At 38.8% G+C, this 22123-nt stretch overlaps 3 pseudogenes; all 3 read right to left on the bottom strand.

Annotated features, from left to right (window-relative positions):
- Positions 1–2756: 2756 nt before the first annotated feature.
- On the bottom strand, positions 2757–5554 carry LOC143594047 (receptor-like protein kinase FERONIA pseudogene; annotated as a pseudogene).
- An 8555-nt stretch (positions 5555–14109) lies between these two features.
- On the bottom strand, positions 14110–15570 carry LOC143594038 (receptor-like protein kinase FERONIA pseudogene; annotated as a pseudogene).
- Positions 15571–17138: 1568 nt separating this feature from the next.
- LOC143594037 (receptor-like protein kinase FERONIA pseudogene) lies at positions 17139–17975 on the bottom strand (annotated as a pseudogene).
- Between the last annotated feature and the right edge of the window lie 4148 nt (positions 17976–22123).

Genomic DNA, 22123 nt, shown 5'->3' with positions numbered 1-22123 from the left:
ATTATATAGTACTATGGAGGATCCAGTCAGTTATGAAGAAGCAGTGATAGAAGAGAAATGGATAACTGCCATGAAAGCTGAAATTGATGCAATAGAGAGTAATCAAACTTGGGAATTGGTCAGTAGAAAATCTGATGTGAAGCCCATTGGAGTGAAGTGGTTATACAAAACTAAAATGAATGAAAGGGGAGAAGTAGAGAAATATAAGGCAAGGTTGGTTGTTAAAGGTTATGCTCAAAAGCATGGAGTTGATTATAGTGAAGTCTTTGCTCCGGTTGCTAGATGGGATACTATTAGGATGTTCCTTGCGGTTGCAGCCAAGAGGGATTGGATAGTGTACCAGCTGGATGTAAAGAGTGCGTTCTTGCATGGTGAGTTAAAAGAAACAGTGTATGTTGAGCAGCCAGAAGGATTTATCAAGGAAGGAGAAGAAGATAAAGTGTACAGGTTGAAGAAAGCCCTCTATGGCTTGAAACAAGCTCCTAGAGCTTGGTATCACAGAATTGAAGCCTATTTCAACAGAGAAGGGTTCAAAAAGAGCAGTCATGATCATACATTGTTCATTAAGAAGGTAATGAGTAAATTTTTAATGGTGAGCCTGTATGTAGATGATCTGATATATGCAGGAAAGTAATTTGTGAAGATTTCAAAGAATCAATGAAAAGGGAGTTCAACATGACAGATCTTGGTCAGATGAGGTATTTCTTGGGTGTTGAAGTAAATCAAACTGAAGAGGCTATAGAGATTAGTCAAAGGAAGTATGGAAATGAAGTAATGAAAAGATTTGGAATGGAGGAAGCTAATGCTGTCCATATACCTATGGTGCCAGGAGCAGTGCTAACAAAGATTGGATCAGGGGAGGAGGTTGATGAAACCATGTATAAAAGTCTGGTTGGTAGTCTTATGTATCTGACAGTTACCAGACCAGATATTATGTATGTTGTTAGTCTCATTTCAAGGTTTATGGCTAATCCAAAAGAAGATCACTTACTTGCAGCAAAAAGAATACTGAGGTATATTAGAGGTACTTTAAACTATGGGCTAAGGTATGACAAAATAAAGAAAGAAGGACTGGTGGTGTACACCGACAGCAATTATGCGAGAGATGTTGAAGATAGAAGAAGTACTTCTGGTTATGTTTGTTTACTAAGTGGTGCAGCAGTGTGTTGGTGCTCAAGAAAACAACTGAAGCTGAATATGTAGCTGCTGGTGTGTGTGCTTGTCATTGTGTTTGGATGAAAGGGTTATTAAAAGAAATGGAAGAAGAGAAAGGAACTGTGACAATCTATTGTGATAATACATCTACCATAAAGTTGTCAAAGAATCCAGTTATGCATAGAAAAACCAAGCATATACACATTCGTTATCATTATTTGAGGGAATTGGTTGATAAAGAGATAGTCAAGTTGGAGTTCTGTGGTACTAAGCAACAGGTAGCGGATGGTATGACCAAGGCAATTAAGGAGGAATCTTTCAAGACAATTCGAGAAGCTATGGGAGTTTGTGTGGTTAAACAAGACATTTGAAGAATGGTCTTGTTTAAGGGAGGAATTTATTGGATCCACGTGGAATTAGTCATGCATGTGCATGCATGATAGTATGATTATTATTTGTTTTATGTTCCTGTTTTTATGTCTGTTTCAATAAGACCGAGTCATTAGGAAGGTTATTGTTATGAAGTAGTGGGCAGCTGAGTCACAAGAGTTTGTTGAGTCTTCCTTGTTTTTCGTTTGTTTCCTGTTTTCTAGTTCTAGTTTGTTTCTGAACGTTGTATTAGTTTTGGCTATTTAAAGCCTTTGTAGTTGGTTAATGAAGGATTGAATTCAGTAATTATTGTGTTCATTTTACACACTTGACACTTCACATATTACCCATAAGAGGAAACATCACTGCATGTGGCATACCAAGTTTGACTTGTGGGTGATTATTTATAAATGGATGTCCTTTTAACTTATAAGTTAGAAAGCTTTTTTCCATTTCTGGATACTGTCTCTGCTTACTTGCCTAATTTTCAAACCCCTGTTTTGTCTTTTAAATTTTTTTTTTGTAAAGAAAGAATGCTGTTATCGAATTTGACGAGGTCACGAGGATGAAGTCAGGATTCTGTTCAGGTTTTAGAAAAAAAACAACGAATTGGGTTTATTTTGATGACATTTAAATCATCATGTAGAACATTATATGTTACCTGTTGAAGGGTCGGCTATTGGGGTCGAGATCAAACCCTTCCTGGTTCTTTCTTTGATCTGCAATATAAAGGAAACTAGTTAGAAGGTGTCTGAACTAGAGTCTCAGGACCACCCTTCGGTGGTCAAGTCAGCATATCAGTATATTTAAGTGTATAACTATCATGTCTGTTTATAGAGGGAAGGTAGGGAGAGGTGGTGGAGAGGAAGGGTTAGTCTCCTTTTATAGGAGGGAGTGTGGGCCATACTGGGCTCAATGGGCTAGATCATATCCAGGCCTAAGCACGATCTGGACGTATGCCATCATACCCTTAGACAAGTTTCTTTGATTGCCTTTGCATATCCTATTGCATAATTACATATGTTATTACATCACAACATAGCGAACATGCAACTTGATACAATCAGACAATGGCTTCAATGTTAGTGGATTTGCAAATCGAGTGTTTTGTAGATTAGAATCCTAGTATGCATATTTCACTTGACAACAATCAGTTGTAATCCGAGCAGATAAAACCTTAATTACTAGGAAACAATAAGCATTTAGGATACATAGCATGAGCAACATTATAATTGTATAAAGTTTATTCATTATTTCATTACAGTATAGCTATTAAACATCAATATGAAAGGGAAGGACTAATGCAAAATACATACAGTTTAATCACTATTCTACTAATGCAATAACCAAAACCAAAATTTAACCACCAATAATATATCTAACAGTGCATTGATTGTTTGGAGGGTGGGCTCTAAAATCCCAACTTTCATATCATCTTCCAGATGGCTTCAGAATCTCAGAGAAAACTGTTTCAGACTTGAACCCTTCACCGCTGCTACTAATCGAAAAAGTGCCGTTTATTATCGCGCTTGATCCCGTGAACACATCCTCGTCTGTCGTCGTCGTCTCTCCTTGTGTCAAAATTGGAAGTTCGTGATTTTCAGGCACGGGCTCAACAACTGTTTTCTCAGCAGCTTCTTGTAGCTCCAATGCGAACTCTAGTCCCCAAACTACTTCATCCATGGCTGGCCTTTCACTACCTTGCTCTTTCAGGCAACTAACCGCCACCACTCCAAACTGCTTTAAACACTCGGGTGCAATCGCACTCCTCATTTTTGGATCAATTATTTTGTTTAGAGTCCCCTTCCGATAACAATATTTCCCCCACTCTGCGAAACTCACTTGTTCTTTGGGCAGCCCGGGAATCATAACAGGTCGTGCACACAACACTTCAAGCAGAACAACTCCAAATGAGTACACATCAGATTTGTCTGTGAGTTGTTGGCTTCGGTAATATTGGGGATCCACATACCCGATACTACCCTTCACCACTGTGCTAACATGGTTTTGTGCTTGGTCACTAGGGCCCAGCTTTGACAAACCGAAATCAGACACCTTAGCAACCCAATTTTCATCCAGTAAGATATTTGTGGACTTGACATCCCGATGTATAATTGCACGCTTTGCTCCCGTGTGGAGATCATGCAACCCTTTTGCCGCCCCGATGCAAATTTGGAGACGTCTTTTCCATGGCAGAGGAGGCTTGTTTGTCTTGTAAAGATGCTCCCGTAGAGTCCCGTTAGCCATGTAATCATAAACTAATATCATTTCCCGCTCATCTTCACAATATCCAATCAGTGACACTAATTGGACATGGCGTAATTTAGACAACAACCCTATCTCCGTATGGAATTCTTGAAAGCCTTGGTTGGATGATTCATTGAGCCGTTTGATTGCAACAGTGGTTGAAGCGTTGTCTATATACCCTTTGTACACCTTACCGAACCCTCCGTTTCCTATGACGAAATCATCATTAAACTCATTTGTAGCTGCTTTCACTTCTGTGAATGAGAAGCGACGGCATCTGTCTGATGGCAGTGTCGAATGTGAAGACTTTGATTCACTATATGCTGGGCCGTATGATGACCTGTCATCGGTGGCAGGAGCATAGCGTTTGACTCGCCTTCGCTTGTGGAGAACTATGAGAACTAAGATAGACAACAACACAAACGCTCCACCAATACCTCCAATTATCACAGCATATGGAGGTTTCTTCTTGCTTCTCTTTCCAGTAGTTGTCGGCCCACTTGTTGGGGTTGTAGAACGTATAAATTCCGGGTTTGGGCTAGCAAGATTTCTATCCATGCTTAACTTGAAAGTTTCCAAACCATTTAGAAAAGCATCTATATACGCTTCATAATTGGGGTTAGGATGTATCGCGACCCACAAATTTTGCTTGCCTCTGCTGTGATCCGGGTCATTGACAAACACAATGTAATCCTTGAATACAGGATAACCACTACCTTGTGTTAACTGGAACAGATCAATTTCTTGGTCAGCAGTCTGATTATTAATGAAGACCGTGAAAAGCACCTGACCCTTTTTCGTGTATTGTGGTATAATGTTGCAAAAATGGAGTCTGAGCTTGTAAAAGTACCCAGAATCAACGGGTAGTCTCCAAGTCAGATTGTATGTGTTAGGCGTATTGCCCATGCTCCTTTGAGTTCGATAAACTGGCTCTGGTGCAGTATAATTCGGTGTCTCCGTGGTATATATAATTGGCTTCTGCTCATTATAAACAGGTGTATTCCCAATTGCTGCTCCATATATATGGCTATCATCTTGTTCCCATGACCGGTACACACCGGTATCTTGAGTACCTGATATATATCCCCCACCCACGTTTAACCTGTAAATATTCTCAAGCGCCAGGTCGTTAGTAACAACAGGTGCTGTAGTTATCCCAACAGGTTTCAGGTTCTTAGAGTTAAAGTACAGATCGTCCGGCATTGAAACGATTTCTATACCATTGATGAAGGCATATGAATTGGGTGCGGGTGTAAAGGTAACATTTAGAATCTGTGCATCTGTTACATGGATTATGAATTCTTTGACAAAGCTTGGAACTTGGGGTCCGTTGACTCCTGCGTCTAAGCGGGTGTTTGCCAGATAGGATGCGGTTAGGAAAGCGCTGAAGTTGGTTAAAAGAGAGAAGCCATTGGATGTGACCGAGAAGAGAGATTGTTCTGGTTTGAGGTTCGAGTATGTGGCGGGATAGAAATATAAGCGGAGGAATTTGGGGCCTTGGGAGACCGGAAACGAGTAAGTAAACGACGCGTTAAATATCCGGGCAGTAGAATAAGGTCGGGTTCCGGACACTGACGAATCCGGTTGGAATGGGGTGGAAGAAAATGAAGTTGTGATGTTTGAAGCCACAAATTTGGAATTCTGATCACCGTCCCATCTCGGGTCAGAAGTGGCGGCTGAGGAGGATGACCCGCAGTCGATGAAGAAGCGGTCGGTGGCCTTATATGGTTGTGCAGTGGTGGTAGCAAAGCATAGAACCACATAAAAGATGGTTAACATGGTGGTTCAAGAGTGGTGTGATTGGTTGAATAATTGGAAACAAGTATTAATTAGTGGTGTGTTGTGTTGTGTTGTGTTTATAAATCATAAGAGTGCAGTCTTCCCATTGTCTGCTTGCTTCAAGAGTAGACTTAGTCGTTGGGTCTTCGCCTTAGAATAGTTACGTATACATGGTGCGGTATGAGTTGTACTATAGAAAGTGACATGCATACTAGATATTATTCATTTGTGTGGAATATTTCTAACCGCTTTCTATTTATCGTATAAAATATAAATTTTGTTATCAAAGAAAATCTAGACATGTATATTCACCCATTATTATAACTTTATAGATTTAAATATTGCTGTTCCAAAAAAAAAAAAATAAAATAAAATAATCAAATTGTAAAAAATTAAACCGGTTCAATGCTTTAATATAAATCTATGACTTCTATTTTCAACTTTGCGTCGGAGAAGCCTTTTAATTTTCAATTGCAACGTATGTGAAGAAAAATCCATTTGAACGAGTCAATAAATTAATTTGAATAGGATTATAAATTGTATGGCTATGGAAATATATATGGAGTGCATTGACCCACCGGAATGACATTATTTAGACGCATAAAACAAAAAGAAAGATGGAATCTAAACATATTTCAAATAAGTAATTTGAAAAATATTTATTTATATTAGTGTTTTTTTTAATTTACTTTTAATATCTGTTCTCATTTTTTTCTTCAATCTTATGGGTAATTTTTTCATGAAAATGTAAAACAATTTTTTCTTTAATAATCAAGCCATGTTAAATACATAAAATTACACGTAATATAAATCCTAATCACATGTCTACAATGCTTAAAGCTCTTGCATGATAAAAGCTTCAAATGCACAAAACACATGTATGGATTTCACATGATCTGTATGTCTCTTAGGAATTTCGGTTATGATCTTTTTTGACATGTAAGGCAATAAAAGAATAAACATAGAGCGGATAATTATGAAATTAAATGTGTTTAGATTTAATTGTTAGTGATAATTATCATGTCCAAAATAATAATATTTAGCAATCCTAGTTATAGTTTAACATGATATGTTAGATTATAAATACTACGTTTTAGGTATTTGAGATTGTTGTAGAATTCGGTATTCACATAATCTTTGCCCCCTTTTCTCATTAATGTTCACAAAATATATAATTACATAGGAATAACTATTTTAGGAGCTAAATCTCAACCAGTAATACAAGATATTAGTAAATCACCACTGCACATATGATATTACTCCTATTATATCCACATTCGAAGCGGGAGGTGAGCGGATGCTGAGACTAAATTGAGAGTCTTCAAAGAGCGAACACAGTAAGCCTTTGGTGAAGATATCTGCACTTTGGTGCCGAGTGGGTATGTGAAGAATACAAACAAGACTTGCTTGTACATGTTCACGGACAAATTGAATATCCAGTTCAATGTGCTTTGTGCATTGGTTCTGAACAGGGTTACCCTTTAAATAAATAGCACTAACACTGTCACAATATACCAGAGTGGCACGTGACAATGGTCGCTGTAATTCCAAAAAGGAGGTTACGTAGCCAACAAATTTCCGCAACAACATTGGCTATCACATGATATTCTTGCGTTGAAGTGGGAGATGATAGGTTGTCTCTTGGAAGACCAGAATATGAGGTTGGTACAAAAGTATACACAGTAACCTGAGGTGGATAGACGAGTGTCAGGGTACCTGGCCCAGTCGGTGTCCGTGTAAGCAAGTAGAGAGAGGTCTGTGGTCTTACCTAGAGTGAGAACATAGTTATCCATGCCAGATATGTAGTAGACTATTTGTTTCAATGCATCCTAATGGTTACCAAGGGGCATGCGTGTGCATATAATTTTTTGGCACATCGTATGTAATGTCGGGGAAAGTGATGGTCAAGTATTACAATGCGCCGACGAGACTTTTATATAGTGTCGAGTCATGAAAAATGTTGCCGGCGTGAGCACCGGGCTTGGGATTAATGTCAACTAGAGTAGCCACATACTAACAAGATTGCATGCATGAACGCTTAATAATATCCATGGTGTACGCTTAATGTGACAGTGGATGTAATAAGAAGAATATCATCTACGTAGAGGAGAAGGTATGCAGTGGTATTATTATGGTGAAATGTGAATAGGGAGTTGTCACATTTTCTTTGAGTGAATCCCAAGGTGAGCACATAATTTGTGAATCTTTGGTACCAAGCCTGTGGAGCCTGTTTAAGACCATATGGAGATCATTTTAGTAAACAAACGTGGTTGGTATATGCTTTGTTACGAAAACCCATGGGTTGGTACATGTATGCCGTCTCATTTAGTTTGCCATGCGAGATAGCGTTTGTGACATCTAATTGGTGGACCGGGAGAAATTGTGAAACGGCTAGAGTCAGTACCTTACAAACCGTTTCCGGTTTCACAACCGGACTAAAAGTATCACTTCAATCCACTCCCACCTATTGTAACCGATGTAGGTCCCGAGAACAGATCAAACAACAAATATTCTCGGATCAACCTCACTCTAGAGCTAGCGGAAATCACTAAAGAGGAACCGAGATCTCGGATCTTGATTGGTTTTGTTTATTGCCGATAATAGTAAGGTAGAGAGAAAGTGGGAGAGCTGGTAGATAAGACAAGGCAAAAGTTATGGTTACATGAAATACTTGCACTATTAATTATAGTGCAAGTCTCATGCACCTTGTTTTATTTCCATGGGCCCAAATAGGCTTTCTTTACAAGTGGCCTTAGGCCCAAACATACAAGTTAATACAAAAGACGATTTCATAGAAATGTAAATAAGCACGACAATACAAAAGACTTAATTTACAAAATAAGCCCTAACAATCTCCCTCTAGTCTTTAGTATTATGCCTCGTCTTTGTCTTTAATCGGTCTCATAATCCAAGCATCCATCTTTAGGTAGTGGAATCTCAACAAGTTTGCGAACGAACTTGTTGAAAGCTTCAATTATCTTATCGGTGTTCTGCTTCCCGTGAGCTTAAAGAGTAGGCAAAGGAGACTTGTACAGCTTCAACACGTCCTCCTTGCTGAGACCCATCAACTCCTATTCATCAAACACACGCAATGGATGCATGGTTCGGCATTGACTCACGGCCTCGCCCATGTTATTGTCAAATTCCCAGCAAAGGAAGTTTTGGAGAAGATTTGGCTCGAACGGCTCTCCATGGTATACATCACGACCTTCCTTGGGCATCTTGTACCTCCAAGCGGTTCTGCGTTTGCCCGTTGTTGGGTCGATATTGGTTGGATGCTTGTACGTCCGACCTTTATTCAGCTGAAATTTGGTGTAGTCGACTCTTGATTCACGATCCATGTGCCGCTTGAACCGACCTTCCATCTTCTTTTCACCAACACCATCAGCCCACCTGTAATAGTTCATATCAAGCTCAGGCAGGGTATACATCTTGGTGGAATGCATGCAAGTGAGGTCTCTGTTTACCCGCCCTATTGCCCACGATTTTCTATCGACATGGTATTTGGTATATGCGATAAGCGAGTTGTCGTGGTACGGGTAGTTCTTGCAGCGAGCACTCCCATGATTGGTCACACGGTGCCACTTTTTCTTCATTCGCTTTTGGCAACTTTGATGTATTTGCTGCAAGGGCGATCACGGGTTCAGCTTCGGGAGCTGGATCTCTGATATCTTGAATAGGCGTGTCAGGACATGGTGAGTAGTTGATTCCATCGTCCTCGTCAGAGAACCCTGTGTTGTCGGTAGGCAATCGGGTACTTGCAAGATCATCAACACCAATTAAAGCGTTAAACTCGTCTTGTAGTGCAACATCTCGATCCCTCACTCCCTTCGAAGCCTCGGTAGTAGAGGGGTCTTTATGTGTCATATCATCGTGAGGAGCGGTTTGGGTGTCCGCTCCATTGCCACTCCCTACACCGGCACCACTGTCTCTTACATCCCCTCCTTCGTCATCATCATCGAACTCGTCATCAAAACTGTCATATACGTCTTCCTCATCATCTTCATCATTATCCTCCTCTTCTACAGCAGGTCCCGCGGTCTAGCATTAGAACCTCCAACATCCGGAGGGATAGGACCGGTACCTCCAACACTTGTACCACCACCAACATGCGGTACAATAACACCCACTGTAGCTTAACCACCAGTGGCCACCACCAACTCTGCACCCCCACCAGCGCTCGGACCAGCAGACGTTTGCTGTACTTGCGTCTTCTTTCCTCCCCCGGGGTCTCCACTTCCAAATAAAGTATCAAGACGATCCTCCAGATTCTTTATATCTTCGTTTCTCATCCCAATAACGTTAGAGCCGCTTGATACTTGCTCGCCATTTCTTCGTTTAGCTTGAGTTGTATCTCATTCAGGCGCTCCTGAGCAGTTAACTTAGTCTTCAAGGCCTCGATCTCTGTTCTTGTGACATTCGCCAATTTCGATTTGTATTTGAATTTGAATTTGTGTTCGTTTACCCGACCCGTTCGGTCGTTTTATATTACTTTGTTCAATTATTAAAACTCCGTGAAAATTGAGTTTAGGCAATTCGTTAAATGTTCGGGTATAATACGTAAATATCCAAAGTTTATAAACTATCAAGTTGGATAATACCATATTATCGCGTAGAGAAAGTCCAAGGCTTGAACAAAAGAAAGAAAACAAAACAAAGCAGAAGATTCAGGACCTTAATAATCAGATCTTGTATGACTAAACATAGAAAGTCCAAGGTTTGAATCAAAACAAAAGAAGAAATAAATTAGAAGTTAAAACTCCTAAGACAGAAAACTTTTCATTGTTGTTTTTCTTTTATTTTCTGACTCCTTTTCATTTTTCTTTGGTTTTGTTGATATAATAAAGTAAAATTAAAATTGGCGCTTGACAACATAAGAAAACTGTGATTAGGTAAAGAGAGGCTTGGGTATAAATAGCAGCCTTCATTGATATGACTTTGCGCGGAGTCATGCAACCGCTTCATAAATGTATAACCACCAGCATAGGAAGATATTTAAGTTTATATCACCATGACACTTATTCGTTTGTCAAGCCTATCTACACATCAAGCGATGATCTTGTTGGCTTTTATCTACTCTTTTCATGTTCTTGGATCATTAGAAACAATTTATTATCATTTTCCAATAGTCGGATCAATTTCTCAAAAGTTTATAAATTTAAAATATCTGACTCCCTCTAATAGGAGCTTCCTCTAAGCGGGAAACCATCTTTTGAAACATTTTCAAATTTTCTTAAACGAGAAAAAATCTTTTTGTTAAGTCAAGTGACTCAAATTTTGTTTAAGCTTAAAATAAACTTAAAATCTTTCTGGTGAGTTAAAATTAACTCATTTTCTCCCTCTAAAATTATGATATATTTAGAAAAATATTTACAATTAAAATAAAAAAAGATTTACTCAAAAACAGATCATGCCGAGCTATTCTACATGAAATAGAAATCGGGCACGATCGAAAGCTTTTGTGAAAAGATCCGCAAAGTTGTAATCAGTATGGACCCTTTCGATATTTATAAGTTTTCGATCAAAACAATCATGAATGAAATGCATTCGGATGTCAATATGTTTTGTCTGTGAGTGTTAGACCAGGGTTTTCATAATACAAACTGCTGACTCATTATCACACTTGATCGGTGATGGTTGGGTAAAAGTTAGTTACTTTTATATATTAATTAGTTATATTTAGGTAAATAAATGAATGAACATTGGTACTTCAAGCATTGTTATGTGTTTTCAGGACATTAGACGTTATGGAGCTTAAACGAGCTAATTCAGAGCCATCCATATGAAGATTAAACAAGCTTCGAGAAAATGGAAGTATGGGGAAACATATTTGGATGGTTAAGAAGGATTCGGGAGAGGATTGGATGAGAAACTTGAAGCCGAAGTGAAAACTGAACAAGATGGGATACCAGGAAAGTGTCTTTTAGTAAAACGGGCATATCTGGGCCTAAAAAATGAGTTACGGGACCCATAATATATGAATTTCATGTTTCTCAATGAGACGAATCTGAATATAAAGTCATTTGCGCCTTCTTGATACGCGAAGATGCAGGGGGGAGGGGGCAACTTCGCGATACGCGAAGATGCCTAAAGTCGGCAAAAAGTTAGGGTTTTCACTATATAAACGATTTTTTCGACCCTATTCGAGAGATTACGACTTCCAGAGGTAAAAGAGGAGTTCTAGGGAGATTTTCCATCATTCCAAGGCTTCCGATTAGTTTCGGGTTTGCATGTTTATCAAAGATAAGTATTTTGCATAATATGTCGATGTTCGGCTAAACTCTAGTGTTCGTTCTAGGCTAGGGTTTTGTGTAATTCTCTTTAAGACCAGATTCATGTGCCTAATGTTTAAACTTGATTTAGTTTATTGCTTTTATCTTGTTCAATTGATTGTTTGGTTGTTTAAACAGTTTGTGTTTGCGATTATTGATTTGTGTAACGTTTGTTTGGTTGTTCATCAACATTTAGGGTTTAAACTCTTGTGTCATTGAACTAGAATCATCAAACCTTATCATTGAGTTAGTTGTCCTAAAACATAAATTGGTAATTGTGTAGATCGAGTTCAATTGTGTCAACAATTCGGCTAGGGTATCGTCTGTCATCACAATCAAACTACTAGGTCTAGTAATTCCTGCGCAATCAAGACAAGTGAATCTGGAATTAAGTTGAATATCACATAACCTTTACTTAGAATGAATGCTTTTTAATTAATGTTGTTTACAATCTTTTCATGTAATCGTTTAGTTTTAATTAATTAATATTTCTCTAAAAACTGCTTGACATCGTTTGTCCGCTTAGGTTAAATAATTAGTTATAAATTAAATAAACTTGCACTTTACTTAAGTCCCTGAGGAGACGACCTTACTTACCCGTACTAGTTTATAGGTATTCAAGTCTTTAATTAATTGTTTTTAAGTAGATCGCGACAGCTTACGTCTATCGGGGTATTAAAGAAATTCAAACCGTAATCCAGCAGCTGATGCTGGATCCACATCACTTGAGAGCAGCAGCTAGACGCGGAAATGTACTCGGATTTGGCTGTAGAGGTGGAAACCATGACCTGCTTCTTGCATTGCTAAGAGATTAACCGATCTCCCAGGAATTGACATCCTCCTAAAGTTGATTTTCTATCCAGATTGCACCCCCATAATAATCATTGTCGGTGTAGGCATGTAGTGTCAAAGGAGATTCCTTTGGGTACCAAAGACCCAAACGAGGTTTTCCTTTGAGATACCGAAAGATACGTTTGATAGCGATCAAGTGAGACTCTTTTGGGCCTGATTGATATATGGCACACTGACAAACAGGGTTTTCCTGTAGGCATGCAGTGTCAAAGGAGAGTCCTTTGGGTACCAAAGACCCAAACGAGGTTTCTTTTGAGACATAGAAAGATACGTTTGACAGCGATCAAGTGGGATTATTTCGGGCCAGATATCTGGCACCCTGGCAAATAGGGAACATAATGTCCCACCTACTTGCAATGAGATACATCAGGTAGCCAATCATTGACCTGTATAGGTGTTGATCGACTGGATCAGGAGCTAGCACTAGTTGAGTAGCAATTGGAGTTGCAAACGGAGATGCATCCTTAAATCCAAATTTATGAACAATGTCGTGGACGTATTTCTCTTGATGAATTAAATTCCGCCCGTCTTCTCTTCAACTTGTAAGTCCAGGAAGAATGTCATCTCACCCAACAAACTCATTTCAAACCGACGCTGCATGACCTCAAAAAACTCCTTACACAGAGCGGATCAAACAATAAATATTCTTGGATCAACCTCACTCTAGAGCTAGCGGAAATCAGTATAGAGGAACCGAGATCTCGAATCTTGTTTGGTTTTGTTTATTGCCGAGAATATTAAGATAGAGAGAAAGTGAGATGGTTAGTAGATAAGATAAGACAAAGGTTATGGTTGCATGAGAAACTTGCACTATTTATAGTACAAGTCTCATGCACCTTGTTTTGTTTCCATGGGCCCAAATGGGCTTTCTTTACAAGTGGCCTTAGGCCCAAACATACAAGTTAACAAAAAACGATTACATAGAAATGTAAATAAGCACGGCAATACAAAAGACTTAATATACAAAATACGGCCTAACAACTGACATCACATACTAACCGTGCTTTATACCTTTCCAACGTACCATCGGAATTATACTTGTGTTTAAATAACCACATGCTTCGTATTACATTTATTGTGAAGTGTTTTAGAACTAGTTCACAAGTCTCATTTTTAATAATAAGAGTATTAACCTATTAGTCATTACATTTGACCATTCCGGTGATAAAACATTGATCAGACTTTTGGGAATTGGAACGATGGTAGTGGTTACATGATTTGAAACTTACAAGTAGAAGGATTGGATGGTTGACTTGAAAAGTTTTCTAAAGTGATTAATACTTTTTGCAGTAAAAATTATGCCATAACTAGATATGGACGCCATCTGGATTTTCTTTCTGTGATAAACCTATCGATCGAACTACCTGGGAAGTTGCTTGTATATATGGATTATTTTGATACATCTTATAGTTTTAAAAGTAACTCATATTTTAATTTATTTTGAAGTGGATGAATAACTGATTTTAAACAATAAAACTAGTTTATAAACTTGTAGAGACAAGATAGACAGCAACACTAACGCTCCACCGATACATCCGATTATCACGGCATATGGAGGTTTCTTCTTGTTCCTTTTTCCAGTAGTTGCCTGCGCGGTTGTTGGTGGGATTGCTTGTGGGGTTGTAGCGGTAAGTTTCAGGTTTGGGCTAGCAAGACTTCTGTTCATGCTCAGCTTGAAGACTTCCAAACCATTCAAATACGCATCATAATAAGGTTCTGAGTTGGGATTAGGGTGCATAGCGACCCACAAATCTTGCTTGCCTCTATTGCCATCGGGGTCATTGACATACATGACATAGTCTTTAAATACAGGATACCCGCTATCTTGAGTTAACTGGAACAAATCAATTTCAGCACCAGCAGTTTGATTATTAATGAAGATTTTGAAAACCACCTGACCACTCCTATTGTATTGTGGTATAATGTTGCAAAAATGGAGCCTGAGACTGTAATAAAAACCAGAATCAACCGGGAGTATCCAAGTCAAATTGTAGTTGTTAGAGATATTGCTCATACTCCTTTGGGTTTGATAAACCGGCTCAGGTGCAGTATAATTCCATGTGCCCATGGTATACATAATCGGCTTCAGCTTATCATAAACATGTGTCTTCCCATATGATGTTGGGTATACGTAGTTATTATCTTGATCCCATGACCGGTACATACCGGTATCTTGAGTACCAGATACATACCCCCCACCCATGTTTAACCTGTAAATATTTTCAAGCGCCATGTGGTAAGTGATATTCAGTTCATTAGTCATCCCAACAGGTTTAAGGCTCTTAGAGTTGAAGTAGAGGTTTTCAGGCATTGAAACGATTTCAATACCATTGATGAAGGCATATGAGTTTGGTGCAGGTGTAAAGGTAACGTTTAGGATTTGTGTATCTTTTACATAGATGATGTATTCTTTGACAAAGTTTGGAATCTGGAGTCTGTGGACTCCTACATCGGATTGGGTCTTTACAAGCAACGAGGCGGTTAGAGAAGCACTAAAGTTGTTTAACAGAGAGTAGCCATTGGATGATACTGAGAATAAAGATTGTTCAAAGTAGGTGGCAGCATAGAAATATAGGCGGAGGAACTTGGGGCGTTCGGAGACGGGAAAGGTGTAAGTGAACGCAGAATCGGGAAAAATTCGGGCACTAGAGTAAGGTGTTTGGGTTTCCGAAGGATCCAGTGTGAAGTTGGTGATTGCATAGGAGGTGGTGGTGATGTCAGAAGGCACGAATTCGGAAATCTGATCACCATCCCATCTTCTGTCAGTACTTGTGGCGAAGTATGAACCACAGTCGAGAAAGAAGCGTTCTATGGCGTTGTATGGTTGTGCAGTGGTGGTAGTGGTGGAGGCGAAGATTAGAACAACCAAAAATATGGGTAAAGTGAAGGTTAACATGGTGGTTAAGTTGTATGATTGCTTGAATAATCAAAGAAAAGCATTGATTATTAACATGCTTGTCTGTCTGCTTCAAAAGTGGACTTGCAAAGTCTTCTCGGTCTTCTCTGGCTGCTTATTAATTCAAAGAGTCAATTAATGGTTGATGTGATTTATTTATGTTACTCCTATGAGTTTTTAAAAGTTACAATTCTGATGTTTAGAGTTTAAAACTAACTTTTATTAAAAAAGAAATCATTTAAGTTTGTGCAAAATAACTAAAATGCTCTTTAATAGTCTTTGCTTGTAATTGACGTGGTGACTGTTTTCGAAACTATTTATGTACATTTACTCAAAATATTCTAATAATAACAATTTTAACAAGAAATAAACTACGACTCAAGCTCATTCCTCAAAACACATACAAAGAGTCAAACTAACATTCAAAAACCCCTTTAAGGATCACTTCAATAACAATCAAAAACACAATTAGAGTTGCGAAAAATCCTATTAATTAAAGCACTTAATTGCTTTTGACACCTGTTAACAGGCTGATCATTCACTAGGAAGCTAGAACTCCAGTTGGCTCTTTTAATGACAGCTAGAAGTTATGAAGAACCAGCGATGGCGATGGCGAAATTGAAAAACAGATGATATTGATAAAAAATGAGTGTTAATTAAAGGTGACTTGTGATGGAGTCAGAGCTTGCTTTTATCAATCCCGAATCTGTCACTGGTTTTTCGTTCCGGGCTTCAATATCACATGGCCTTCATATCGCGTGGTTTCCATACCTTGTAGTCTATAGGCCACCATTTATTTATGTAAATAGTGTCAATTAAAACAACTAGTTAAAAGAACAAACTTACGGTTTATTATTACTCTCATGCAAAATAATAAGCATGCTTATATCCACTTATTTATTTATTTATTTATAATAACATGATACCCAAAGTGTCATACTCAATGAATCCCATTCTTAATTTACCAAAGTTCTTATGATCATAGACTGATAAATCTTACATCACTCGATTTTGTAGAATAGAATCTTGGTAAACAACTAATAAACCTCTCACTTAACATCTTGTATTTTGATACTTGTAGCAATAAACTTTCGAGTATGGATTGAAATAAATATGCAATGGCGGTTTTGTCTTTCTTCATGTTGGGTTCGGTTTCCAGGGCGGGATCAATTTGTTCCCATAGCCTGTTTGCTTCAAGATTTGTTTTTATATAATTTGACCATACCATATAATTTATCAAATTTTAAATTGGACAATTTTAACCTTTGGCAAGTTTCCTTCTGTGGATATCGTTAGTCTGTCTCCCATCAAATTGTAGTTTATGATCTTATTTTTTATGAATTGATAAAGTTGTTAAAAGTTTATGCCCTTTGATCAATTGTGTAACATAACAAATGAGATCACAGGGGTCTTTATACCCTTTGATTTTGACAGTTAAAATAAATAACTAATGGTAACTAAGATATAATTTCATAACTATTGTACTATTTCAATCATCAAAATCAAAATTTTAAAGAGAAACTCTTGACTGAAAAGTAATAATCTAACACAAAATCTCATGTTTCATATCATCTTCCAGTGGGCTTCAAAATCTCGGAGAAAACTGTCACCGACTTGAACCCTTCATCGCTGCTACTAATCGACAGCGTGCCATATCTTATCGCGCTTGATCTTGTGAACACATCTTCATCATTTGTTGTTGTCACTCCTTGCATCAGAAACGGAAGTTCTTGATTTTCAGACACAGCTTCAGTGACCGTTTTCTCAGCAGCTTCTTGTAGCTGCAAAGCAAACTCCAGTCCCCAAACTACTTCATCCATGGCCGGCCTTTCACTTCCATGCTCTTTTAAGCACCTAACTGCTACATCTCCAAACTGCCTTAAACATTTGGTTGAAACCACACTCGTTAGTTTTGGGTCAATTATTTCATTCAGGGTCCCCTTTCGGTAACAATATTTCCCCCATTCTGCCAAACTCACTTGTTCTTTCGGCAGCCCTTGAATCATAACGGGTCTTGCACGCCACACCTCGAGCAGAACAACTCCAAATGAGTACACATCAGATTTGTCCGTAAGCTGTTGGCTTCGGTAATATTGTGGATCCACATACCCGATGCTACCCTTCACCATTGTGGTTACATGGTTTTGCGCTTGGTCTCTAGGGCCCAGCTTTGACAGACCAAAATCTGACACCTTAGCAACCCAATTTTCATCCAGTAAGATATTTGTGGACTTGACATCCCGATGAATTATTGCACGTTTTGCACATGTGTGAAGATTATGCATCTCTTTGGCTGCAGCTATGCAAATGTGAAGACATCTTTTCCATGGCATAGGAGGCTTGTTTGTCTTGTACAGATGTTCGCGTAGAGTCCCGTGAGCCATGCAATCATAGACCAATATCATTTCTCCTTCATCTTCACAGTATATATCCAATCAGGGACACTAAATGGACATGGCGTAATTTAGACAGCATCCCTATTCTGTGTGGAATTCTTGAAATCCTTGACTGGATGATTCATTGAGCCGTTTAATTGCAACAACGGTTGAAGCGTTATCCATGTACTCTTTGTACACTTTACCAAACCCTCCGTTTCCTATTATGAATCGTCATTAAAGTCCTTAGTAGCTGCTCTCACTTCAGTAAGTGAGAAGCGGCGACATTGATCCGATGGCAGTGTTGAATGTGAAGACTTTGATTCACTATACACTGGGGCGTATGATGACCTGTCATCGGTGCCACCATAGTGTTTGATGCGTCTTCGTTTCTGCAAAATTATGAGAACTAAAACAGCCAACAAAACTAACCCTCCTCCAATGCCTCCAATTATCATGGCATAGGGAGGTTTCTTGTTCTTTTTTACAGTAGTTGTTTGGCCGGCTATATGGCTTGTATCACCAAGCTCCGGGTTTGGGCTAGCAAGATTTCTAACCATGCTCTGCTTGAAGACTTCCAAACCACTCAAATAAGCATCAAGATATAGTTCAGAATTAGGATTTGGATGCATCGCAACCCACAAGCTGCTATTCGGGCCATCGACAAACACAACGTAATCCTTGAAAACAGGATAACTGCTACCTCGTGTTAAGTCGAGCTCATCAATTTCCTGCTCAGCAGGTTGATTATTAATGAAGATTTTGAAAACCACCTGACCACTTCTATTGTATTGTGGTATAATGTTGCAAAAGTGGAGCCTGAGATAGTAAAAAAACCCAGAATCAACGGGAAGTATCCAAGTCAGATTGTACTTATCAGACAGCTTTCCCATACTCCTTTGGGTTTGATAAACTAGCTCAGGTGCAGTATAATTCTGGCAGAAGAGTATGGGAGTTTTCCAGATACCGAAGAATCTGGTGTCGAAGAAAACGAAGCGGTGAAGCTGTTGGATGGAAAGTATTTGGGATTCCCATCCCGGGTCAGAAGTGGTGGTGGTGGTGGTGGTTGTGGGTGAACCGCAGGCAAGGAAGATGCGATCAGTGGCGATGTATGGTTGTGCAGGCAAAGAGTAGTATGGAATAACAAGGGTAAACTGAAGGTTAACATGATGGTTGAAGAGTGGTGTGATTGGTTGAATAGTATTGATTATTGGTCTTTTTATAAATCATTTAGCAGCAATTAAAGGGTTGTCTGCTTGCATAAAGCAAAGAGTAGACCTGAAAGTCTTCTCCAAAGTAACGTATACTTTGTGCGTACGAGTGGTGCCACATTTAATTAGTGGTACCTATTTGTTACCCAATTAACTTTCCAGATACAAATATTGTAAACTTAGATATTTATTAAAATTCAAAACTAATAAAAAGATAACGAAAAGAAAAGAAAGGCAACAGTTTATCTCAACGCCATAGCTTCTTATCTATGACAAATCCGGCCGGTGTTGACCGGTCCTGCGAGAAGACCGTTCCATGCCTTAAAATAAACCGGTGGATTTTGCATTAGTCTAGTCCGTTCCTACAAATACAATTTAACGGAGATGTTAACATCACTTTCAGTTACAATAAAAATCCACTTGAACGAGTCAATGATAGAATATATAGGATAACATATTATATGGCCATGGAATGAACTGACCCCGCCAAAATGACATTATTGATGGCAAAAACTAACAAAACAATCTTATTATTTTGGTGTACATAGAGGCTTATCTAATAGCTCAAGTTACACATTTTCTTTTTCACCTACGTGATGGCAAAAACTTATTTAATACATTATTGATGCTGTTAGGTCAAAGGCCCCTTTGGTCCGAAATGGCATTATCTATATGGCATAAAACACCAACAAATTTCGAAATCTAAACTAGGATTAATTTGAGAATATATCACTTTTACTGTGTGAAATGTAAGTCCAGGTACTATATTGTCATATAGGGACGGCTCGAATATAGAAAGAAGTAAACTGAAGTTTAGTCCCCACCGATTTTTTGTGGGTCGATTACGTTCGTTTTCAATTATTTCATTCTGATTATGTTATAAATGTGTTTTTCTTGAATTTTTTGAATCGAATACAAAAAATGCGTTTAATCATATTCTCATGTGTTAAGATCTTAAGAAAACCGAGTTAAAAAAAAAAAGAACCCTCGAGGTGGCCCTATTATCATGTGTGGCGCTTTACAATTGTATAACATGGTATCATGTTTAGAATTTTAATATGAGTTGTATTACCAGAACATTAAATCTCAGGTTAAATGCAATGATAGTTCGTGTAATTTGTTGTCTGTCTACATCACCTACTTGTCGTCGACCATATCACAGCCTTGAATATGATAGTTGATTAGAGATGAGGGGGCAAACTGTAGGTCTAAAGACGGGATCAAACAACAATGGTCTTGGATCAATCTCTTTAAGAGCTAGCAGAAATTACTCTTAAGTAACCGAGATCTCGGATCTTGTTGTGGTTGTTTATGAAACAATTATAGTAAGAGAAGAGAGGGAGAGAGGAGTTGGTGTGAAGATAAGGTTACTACTTGTAGTTGCAAAAGGTTGTGATATGCATGGAGACTTGCATTATTTATAATGCAAGTTCCATGCACTCTCCATATATTATTTCGGCCCAATGGACTTTGTTTACAATGACCTTAGGCCCAAACGTACAAATGTAGACAAAAGACAATTACATTACATCATAAATAAACAAGATAATACAAAAGACTTCATATACAAAATAGGGCCTAACAATCTCCCTCTAGTCTTTAGTATTATCTTCCATCTTTATCTTCAGTCGGTCTCGTACACTAGGCATTCGTCTTCTTGTAGTTGATCCTCAACAAGTCTTCGAACAAACTTATTGAAAGTTTCAACTATCTTGTCTGTGTTTTGCTTTTCATGACCTTCTAGTGTAGGTAAAGGAGACTGATACAACTTCAAAATGTCTTCTTTGCTTAGACCCATCAGTTTGTGCTCATCGAACACACGCCAAGGATGCATGGTTCGGCATTGAATCACGACTTCGCCCGTGTTATTGTCGAACTCCCAACATAGGAAGTCATGGAGTAGATTGGGCTTGAATGGTTCTCCATGATAGATTTCCCGACCTTCCCTAGGCATCTTGAATCTCCAAGCTTTTCTTTGTTTGCCTGTTGCTGGGTCGATCTCAGTGGGATGCTTGAACGTTCGTCCCTTATTTAGCAGAAAGTTGGAGTAGTGAACTCTTGATTCTCTATCCATGTGTCGCTTAAACCAACCTTCCAACCTCTTTTCTCCTGCTCTATCACCTACATCTCGTCTAAAGTAATTCATGTCCAATTCAGACAGAGTATGCATCTCAGTGTGATGCATGTAGGTAAGGTCACCGTTTACCCTTCGGATAGCCCATGACTTGATCTCAGCATGAAATTTGGCGTACACGATCAACGAGTCGTCATTATAGGGGTAGTTTCGGCAACGAGCACTTACATGACTGCTTACACAGTGTCATTTCCTCTGCATCATCTTTGGCACGTGTGAGGTATCAGCAGCAAGAGCAATCACTGCTTCTGCTTCAGGAGCCGGATCTCTAAGCTCCTGATCTGATATGTTAGGGCATGTTGAGTAGTTGATATCATCAATGTCAGAGATCCTGGTTGAGTCTTAGTTGGCAATCGGGCAACTGCAATATCATCAACACTAAAAATGGAGTTAAAGTTGTCATTCAGATCAGCATCCCAATCCCGGATTCCTTTAGCTGCCTCAGTGACAGAGGGGTCATTGTGTGGCACGTTTTCATGTGGAGCGGTTTATGTAGCTCCAGCGCCACCACTTACAAGTTACACCAACATCGCCATCTCCTCCATTACCTCCATTTCCACCTTCATCATCAGATTCTTTATTAAAGCTATCGTTCACATCGCCCTCGTCATCATCTTCTTCATCGTCATCTTCTTCCTCCTCCTTAGTCTCTTCCACATTTCTAGCCTCAGAACCTCCAATAATCGGAGTGCTAGAAACATTACCTTCACCACCGCCACCGACAGGTACAATTATCCCAACTGTGGCTTTGCCACCAGTAGTCACCATTACTTTTACACCGCTACCACCACTATGACCAGCTGTAGTCTGCTTTCCTTTCTTTACTTTTTCCT

The sequence above is a fragment of the Bidens hawaiensis genome, unplaced genomic scaffold, assembly GCF_021521415.1.
Source record: "Bidens hawaiensis isolate Kalapana, Puna unplaced genomic scaffold, B.hawaiensis_p1.1 tig00043022_1, whole genome shotgun sequence".
In the NCBI taxonomy this organism is placed as follows: Eukaryota; Viridiplantae; Streptophyta; class Magnoliopsida; order Asterales; family Asteraceae; genus Bidens; species Bidens hawaiensis.
Note: the sequence above shows the minus strand (reverse complement) of the source record. Positions and strands in the feature narration are given on the sequence as shown.